Below are 9,299 nucleotides of genomic sequence, written 5' to 3'. Positions count from 1 at the left end.
GAAACGACTCGACGGCACTTAACAACAACAACAAACTAATGAAGAGCAAAGACTATAGCCTTCAGTAAGGATTACACTTCAATACAGAGAACAGATCCACACAAATGGATCAATAAGCAACATCATAATAAACGGAGAAAAGATTGAAGCTATAAAAGATTTTGTTTTACTTGGATCCATAATCAACGTCTATGGAAGCACCAGTCAAGAAATCAAGAGAAGCCAAAAGATTTCTTCAAAGTGTTAAAAAGCAAAGATGTCACTTTGAAGACTAAGGTGCACCTGACCCAAGTCATAGTATTATCAATCACTTCACTAAGAAAGCTGGACACTGAATAAGGAAGAAGAGGAAGTGATGCCTTTGAATTGTGGTGTTGACAAAGAATACTGAAAATACCATAAACTGCAAGAACACACAAATCTGTCTTGGAAGAAGTACTGTCAGAATATTCCTTACAACTGAGGATGGTGAGACTTTGTCTCTTGTAATTTGGACATACTATCAACTATCAGGAAGAACCAGTCCCTAGAGAACGACATACTGCTTGGTAAAGCAGAGGGTAAGTGAGAAAGAGGCAAACTCTCAAGGAGATGGATTGATACATGGCTACAACAATGAGCTCAAATATAGCAACAATTGTGAAGATAGCACAGGTCTGGGCAGTGTTGCAGTGTTTCATTCTGTTGTACACAGGGTCACTACGAGTTGCAAACAACTGGACAACACCTAATAGTAACAACGAGTGATCAGATTGAAAACGATGTGAATGTTCTTTTTATTGCCTGAATTGTCTCATACATACACACACACAGACATATATGCTGTAAAGAGCAAAGTAGTTATTAAAGTCATGTTCCAAAGTGTTTATTCCCTATCAAACTAAATGTTTATAGGGGGATGTATTAGGGGTTATGTGGGTAAGAATTAGAGTGCTCCATATTTTCACTGTTACCTTCAATTTCTGCTATGTGCACATATTATCTACATTATTTGTTTAGTTTTAAAAGCTTAATTTATAAAATTAAAAAAATTATATTAACTTCCTAATATCCCTTACAATAAACATAGAACTATTTTTTTAAAAAACCACCTGTACCATGTAAAATTATACTGTACACTGTGCAAACCACATTTTGGGAAACATGAATTTAAATATAGGAAAGATGGGAGGGGATTTTATGAGGGATTAAGCAGATATCATTAGGATACCCACAGCTGGAGGAAAAGCAGTCAGCAAATATAACAGATAGGGCAAGTTTCCAATTAACTGGACTTTTAAAGAGTGGCTTACAGGCAAAAATTAGTTTGGCGTGGGGAGGACTTTTCTGAGTTGGGAAGACAAGGAAGAAAAACTAGATGAAGACTGAAACTATAAAGTGGAGAGTAAATTAGATTGACAAAACAGCTCTTTTTTGCCATCAGCTACTTTGAATGAATTTGGGAACCTCTTTCCTATGAGTCAGAATTAACACGAAGGCAGTGGGTTTGGTTTTGGTTTCCACATATAACATGTAAAACCACTAATATGAAGATCCATTTCAGGGGAAGCTTTAATAAAACAAATCACACATAAGTTGTTGAACATTGAACATTATTGATCCCTTGTCTCACAGCTAACTTGCCTGGCAAATTTTCCTAGTCAATTTCAAGGACAAATATTTGGGAAGATTAGTAGAACCAGTGGAGTTACCCTGAAATGACTTCTGTGACTTACGATCTTTCTTGAAAGGGCTCCTTGGGTGGCAAACACTTCTTCCCAGTAGAACTGAGAGCCAGAGAATATTTCATTCATGAATAATACTCATACAGTTACATTTAAACAGGTCAACTAGGTGAAGATCTGTTCTTACTTAAAAAAATATTTACTTTATAAAATAATCTTCCATGAGACTTCTTTAAATAGCAAGATACCCCAGTGATGGTATTAATTCACCTGCAGTTAAAAATGTGTATGATGCCTTGCTCTGAGCCCTGGAAGATGCTTCTCCCTTCCCTTCAACTGGCTTTTTACTCATATTTTCAGTCTACTCTAAGCTTCAAAGTTACTAGGTAAGGTATCATTATATTAATTATCTCACTGCACTTACCACAACCATAATCAATTCATTATTTATGCAATTCTTCTTAACATCTGTCTCCCCTGAAAGACTACAGAACTCCCCTAGGTTACAAACTTGAAATAATTGAACCTAACTCTCCTGGCAACAAACTCTTCATCACAATCACTCTCACTTGCTGAATGTGAAGCTTTTAAATCACCAAAAAAGGCTTCATGACTGTTCTTACACTGAAGGAAGGCTAAGTAAGAATCTATGTATGTGTTCCAACTTATCTACAAATTTGACTTAAAGACACCCTTAGGATTGGATCTTGTTTGTAATGTTCATGACCTGGGGAATGCCTGTATAAGCCTATAAGCTTTGTAAGAGAGGACCTGGGCTGCTCACTGCAATACAGCACCCAACATAGTGTTTGGCCCATAGGAAGAGTCCAATAATATCTGTGACATATCCATTATTTAAGATTTTTGCTGTTGAAAAATACAATTTTGGTAAGATACAAGTCAAGATGTAAAAGACCTCTGCACATACCCCCTCTGCTAAGCTCCAGGAAGCATTGTAGCTATTGATTCATAGATTAGCACACCATTTCCCACAGATTCCAATAGCTGCCTCCTACACTGATAAGGAAACAGTGAGAGAAAGAATTTGAAACTGAGCAGAATCTTTACATTACTGCATGTCCCTATTTCCATTATCTATAATCCCTTTTCTAATATGTAGAGATAAATGGGAAATGAAAACAAGTGAAATACAAATTCTTCATCAACCCTCTAAAAAGGTTTTTTTTTTACTGTAGAGCTGCTATACCTGTCAGTATAAAAAATGGAGATTTGGGTTGTCACTAGTAATCCGAAAACGTTTTAACATTTGTTAATATAGCATTAGCAGGAGTTAAATCTCAGAAATCTGTGAAGAGTGACCAATAGGTACAGTTTTACAGGCAGTTACCCAGACAAGGAAGATATAAAGGGCTGATGTGGCAATTTTAGGACAGAGCAACTTTTCAGTTTCATTTTACAGCAGTGCAGGGAGAGGTAGGAGGAAGAAAATGTGACACAGAGAAGCAAGATAAAGAGGAATGTGCTTATATCCACTAATAAATACTGAGTGCTGTTGGGAATACAATTATAATATCAAGGAAGAGCACTCAGCTGGTAACCAAAGAGGTTAAAGGAAGGACTAGCAGACTGAAGCCTGACACAGCCACATTGAAGGTCTGTCCTGGACAAAAAACTTTGTTTAGTTTGGGAAGGGCACTTAACGCAGGAAAGAGGAGAAAGGGGAAAAGACACTACCTACCCCTAAAAGAGGAATAGTGGCCAAAGTGCTGGGAAAGCCCAAGATACAGCAGACAACATCTTGATAGTACAAAAAAAAGCAGCAGGACAGAGAAATAGGCTTTAAGATGGAAAGATACACCAGCAAGGAAAAGATATAAGCCTTGAGGGCAGTACACTGACGAAGCATTCACAACTGACCGGAGCTGCTGCTCTTTTGCTTCATTACTTTTAATGGATATCTCTCCCTTTGACTGATCCAAAATTCCAATTATTTTTATGTTAGCTCAGATTATTATTTTTTTACATTTGTATTGTAACTAATCTCAATCACCTAGAACAGACTCATACTTATTCCATCAGCTACACTGCTAAAGGTCAGCTGAATGAAGGTAGCAGACAAGGTTTAATGGACCCAATCTACCTATCCCTCCTTCCAAATAAAGAGATGTGGCAGTTGGCTTGTTAAGACTTAAAAAAAAGCAAACCCACCGCCACTGAGTGGATTCTGACTCATAGCGACCCCTACTAAGTTTCCAATGCAGCAATTCTTTATAGAAGTAGATTGCCTCATCTTCCTTCCTCACTGCAGCTACTGAGTTTGAACCTTCAACCTCTGGCAAGCAGTCAAATGCCTTAGGCACTGCACCACCAGAGCTCCTTTTGATAAGGATTGTTGTTGTTATGTGCCGTCGAGTCGGCCCCGACTCATAGCAACCCCTCCTTGGGTTTCCGAGGCAGTATCACTACGGAAGTAGGATTGCCCAACCTTCCTTCCGAGGAGTGGCTGGTGGGTTTGAACCGCTAGCCCTCTGGTTAGCAGTCAAGTGCTTTAGCCACTATGCTACCAGAGCTCCTTTGATAAGGATTACAGCCTTGGAAATCCAGTGGAGGCAGTTCTACTCAGTCCTACGGGATTGCTGTTAAGTTGGAATTGATGGCAATGGGTTTGCTTTTTTTAATTAGGCATAAAGTTTTCTCCAGAATTCAGTCCTTCCGTAAGCCTTAAAAACCCACTGCCATCGAGTCAAATCCAACTCATAGTGACTCCTACTGGGTTTCCAAGGCAATAAATCTTTATGGAAGCAGACTGCCTGATTTGCCCTCAGTGGAGTGGGTGGTAGGTTTGAATGGCCAACCTTCTGGTTAGCAGGCAAATGCCTTAGGCACAATGCCACCACAGCTCCTATAAGCCATAGGCCAGTTACTGACGGTTCTCTTCCCTTCTGTTATGATTTCTCTTCTTAATTGCCCTGGTTTGGGCTTTTAAAAATCTGCTTTAGGGCTGGCAACTCTGGCTTCATTATCAAAGCCCTGATCAGCAGTTTTCAAATTGTGTTCCAAGGAGAGGCCTCTAGAACAGAAGGGAGGCTCAGTTCCACCAGAGCATGAAGCTTTATATCCTGGGGTTCCAGGTAAGAATTCACAGGAGAAATTGTTCCACTTCTTTAAAACGTTTGAAAATCACAAGCCTAGATGAGGATACTGGTTTCTTTAGTCAATAACTACTGCAGTGTATTTCAAACCACGCAGCTTTTTTTATGTACCTTTTCTATTGGGTAAAAAGTAAGTTTTTATATTTTCCATTTTACAACTGGCATTTAAGAGTGTATCAGATACACCTCCTTCCTTAGTCCATCTGACCTCTGAGGGCAATGGGGAATATTACACATTTTCATGTGGCGATTTTTCATTATCCGACAATCAAACTGGTGGCCGACAAAAACTTGGGGGTGTGGATTGGCAGATATCCTCTAAATGTTAAGGTTTTAAGAACGTTAAGATTAACATGTGGAGCAAAAGGTGTGCAAACAAGGTGAGGGTTTTTCTTACAGAAACTGAAAGACCTAGTAGGCACGTGTCCTAACGGGAAAGTCTTTTCTGCCCGGGGGAGGCCTCCACTTCCTTCTCATGAACCCACGTCTGATTCTGGCTTTGGTTAAGTCTTCGAGTCCCTGTTCCTAGTAGTCGGGCAAGACCCGTATAGGCAAGTAGATCGGGGTCGTCTCTTCACACTTTGGGATAAGAAAGGGCAAGGAGGACACAGGCTTGGGAATTGTGGCGGTCACTACAGCGACGCCGGGAAAAGAGGCAGAATCCGCGCTGTCTTGCGGCCCCCGGGCCTGTCAGGTCCTCACCCGCCCACCCAGTCTCATTCTTCGGTATAAACTTACCAGGTGGGAGCTATGGCTCTGGACAGGGAGTAAGTAACCGGGCTGGATCGGGTCGAGTTCCACTGCGGTTTTCAGAGCCACTGCCTGGAAGAGGCTGAAACCCAACGGCCGCCGCCGTCCCCGCCGCCTCTGTTACTGGGGGGTCTCGCCTCCATCGCTGGCTGCGAGAACTCTGGAGGCACGTGACCGGAAGTACCAAGGTGGGTCTATAAGTCACGTGACCCGAGAGCGCGGCCACCATGACACTTTCCGCTAGCACCCTCGCGACCCTACCGCTTCCCGCCTGTTTCGTTTCCTTTCACTGGCCTCGAGCGGTGAAGAGTCTCGAGATCCTGGCTGTCCCACCCCTTTGGTGCAGAGCTCCTCCAGTTCGGTCGGTGCCGCACTTTCAGTCGGCCGCGGTCCGCTGCCTGCAGGCCGTAGAGAGGGTAATTGCGACCGCGGCCTGAGGGGGAGGAACCACGCAAGAGGAACGTAACCGTCATGTGACGAGGAAGTGCAGTTGAAAGCGTTGTCCCCGAGTCCCTTGCGCTCTTAGATGACGTAATCGAGGGAGGGGAGGTGTGAGAGGAGAGTTTGACATTCAGGTGCTGCTACTGGTGAGGGTGAGTTGTTTCCGAACCTACACTGGAGATAGGACCTCCCCTGTTAAGAATTGGTGGCGACGGACCTGGAGGTGATGGAGCGGAACTGAACCTCTGGGCTGGTGGTTTGTGAGCCCTACCGGAGTCCACTCTTAGAGAGATCTCAATACAGTAGTAAAGTTATTGCTGTTAAAAAGGTACTAGTTCCGCTAGACAAAGAGCTTCCTGTGGGCACAAACTGTTCATCGCTGTGTCTTCAGTGTTGGGTATAGGGCCTGGCATATAGTAAACATGCAGTGAATGTTGAATGAATGTATACTTCAATGAGCGAATCGCCGTTTTTCTGTCTGAGGCGAGAGTTGTTTAAAGATGATTAATTTTGGGGGTGGACAGATGCCTGTGTATAGAGAAAGGTTTAATCCCTTGCCTATCATTTCTTGCGGTTTTGCTACCTAGTTTCCCTCTCCTCTCGCCTCCTCTTGCTTCTACGCACCTAGTGGGGATAGAACGTTGTGATTTGCATTTGAAGTTTGAGCAGCGAACGCTATGGTTCATTAATAATCTAGTACTGGGGCAATGAGAAAATATTTTCTTAGTTTTACTACTTCATTAAATTACCACCAAATAATGCGGAGGAGTAGAAAGATAATTGGATCTAGACTCAGGAGACGTGAAGTCTGGTCTTGGCTCTATCATTTACAGCCTCTGTGATCTTGGGCAAGCCATCTCTCATGAAGTTATTTCATTCACTTTAGAAAACATTTAGGGCCGCCTTCTATGTGCTTAGTTTTTCTGGTAGGCTGGACCTGTGACAGACTTTACAAAAGTGATGTTTAAACTAAATTTTGCAGAGAAGGGGTTTAGTTAGATAGAAGATTCAAGAAACAGTATATATTAAACCATGGAAGTACACATAAGTTAATAGAATGAAAGGGGAACAAAGATAACCTAGTGTAGTTGGATAATAGAAGAGAGGGTCAGGTGGGAGATGAGGCTGGAAAGAGAAGTGGAGATGAGATCATGAATAATATGTAGATTATCTTGGAAGAAGGTGAGTTATGGAAGTGTGGTAGTTAAGGTTATGTGTCATCTTGGCTGGGCCTGGTTTTGAGTGTTTGGGCAGCTGGATGTAATTATTCCCCATGATGAGACTGGTAATCACCTCCATGGTGGAATCTACTGGAGCAGCTGAGTAGCTACTTTAGGGATGGGGTCTGCTTCCAGTATGTAAAAAGAAGCATTGAGAAAGGTCTCTGCAGCTTTTAGCTTGCTTGGACCCTGCATGTAGCTGAGTCTTCATTCAGCAGCCTGCCATGTTCTTGCCTATCTTGAAACTGTCTCTGGACTTGAATTAGTGGCCTGCCATGTTGTTTGGTAATCTTGGGACTGTGTCATTTTATTTGTTGACCTTGGGTTTGTCAGCCTTAGCAGCCAGCAGCTGCCTTCAGCTTCAGTGGGCCGGGAGTAAGCGCTTTCACCCAGCCCCTAGAACTAGCACTTTGAACTCAGACTTCTAGCCTCCTAAACTGTAAGAGGGGAGCTCTGGTAGCATAGTGGCTAAGACACTTGCCTGCTAACCAGATGGCTGGCGGTTCAAACCCACCAGCCACTCCTCGGAAGGAAGGTTGGGCAATCCTACTTCCGTAGTGATACTGCCTCGGAAACCCAAGCAGGGGTTGCTATGAGTCAGGTTTGACTCGACGGCACATAACAACAACAACAAACTGTAAGAGAGTAAGAAAATCCGTTTGTTGAAGCCACCCATCTGTGGTATTTTTGTTCGAGCAGCACTAGAGAACCAATATATGAAGGTTTGTACAGAGATTTTTTTGTTTGTTTCCTTTTTGGTATACACTTCATTTTACTATGAAAAATTTCAAACACAGATGAAAGTAGGATAATGTAATGAAACCTCATGCACACATCACCCAACTTTAACAATTATCAGCATTCTGCTGTTCTTCTTTGTACAGAGCTTTTACATTTCTAGTTAATTTTCATATCCATTATCACATTTGATTAATAGCAGTTTTTACTTTGGCTCAATTCTCCCTCTTATTTTTCTTTCACCCTGAATCTAGATACATTAATTTTATATACACTTTTATGTGAAAAATTTCTTTGGGTTTTAATTGATTGCTTGCTTAGTGTGAACCAACAGTGTGACATGGCTACTTAAAAAATACAGCTAATGACATTTTAGGTTGAATGTAGAAACTTTGTGTCCAGATTAAGTAAGTTAGTGCTTCTACTCTGTTCTATGCTCATCCAACTTCTTATGGAGTACAGGTATACCTCAAAGATAATGTGGATTTAGTTACAGACCACCACAAAAAATAAAATAACTCAGTAAAGTAAGTCATGAATATTTTGTTTTCCCAGTGCATATAAAAATGTTTATACTATATTGTAGTCTATGAAGTGTGCAATAACATTGTGAAAAGTTTGAAATACTGTGAGAATTAGCAGAATGTGACACAAAGACACGAAGTAAGCACGTGCTGTTAGAAAAATAGTGCTGCTAGACTTGCTTGATGGAGAGTTACCATAAACCTTTGATATGCAAAAAAATGCAATATCTGTGAAATGTAGTAAGGCAAAACACAATACAGTGAGATATACCTGTATCATGTTCTGTTCTGGACACCACATTTTCAGGTGGATATGTGCAAACTGAAGTGCTTCTGTAGAAGGTAGAACATAACAGAGAGGAATTTGGAAATTGCCATACCAGGAACCCATAAGAGAACTGGAAATACTAAACTTTCAGAAGATAGGATAATGCTTTTTAATTATTTGAAGGGTTGTTTTGGAAAGGGAGTAAATTTCCTCCTTAAATTGTAGAAGGTCAAGTTAGGAATAATTGCTAAAAGCTCTCAGTAAGCAAGTTTTAGCCCAGTATTAAAAAGGACGCTATAACAGAGCTGTGCAGTAGTGGAATGTGCAGCTTCATGAGAGTACGTAAGTGCTTCCTTTCCATCACAGAAAATGTTCAGGGTTCACAGACAACTAATTTCTGAATTAGGTAGACATGTGCACTGAATTACTTCCGAGTCCTCTTTTACCTTGAAAATTCTGGGAAGTGAGACTTATGCTGGGTCTTGAAGCCTGGGTGGATTTGGGTAAGTAGATTGGAGGGGAAGGAGTCATTTCAGGGAGAGAGTAAGCATGAAGGATTGGCTTACTAGTCACCCAGTAAT

This window comes from Orycteropus afer, unplaced genomic scaffold, assembly GCF_000298275.1.
Source record: "Orycteropus afer afer isolate SDZICR_OR568_19922 unplaced genomic scaffold, OryAfe1.0 scaffold00014, whole genome shotgun sequence".
Lineage (NCBI taxonomy): Eukaryota > Metazoa > Chordata > Mammalia > Tubulidentata > Orycteropodidae > Orycteropus > Orycteropus afer.
This window is presented reverse-complemented; position numbering follows the sequence as displayed.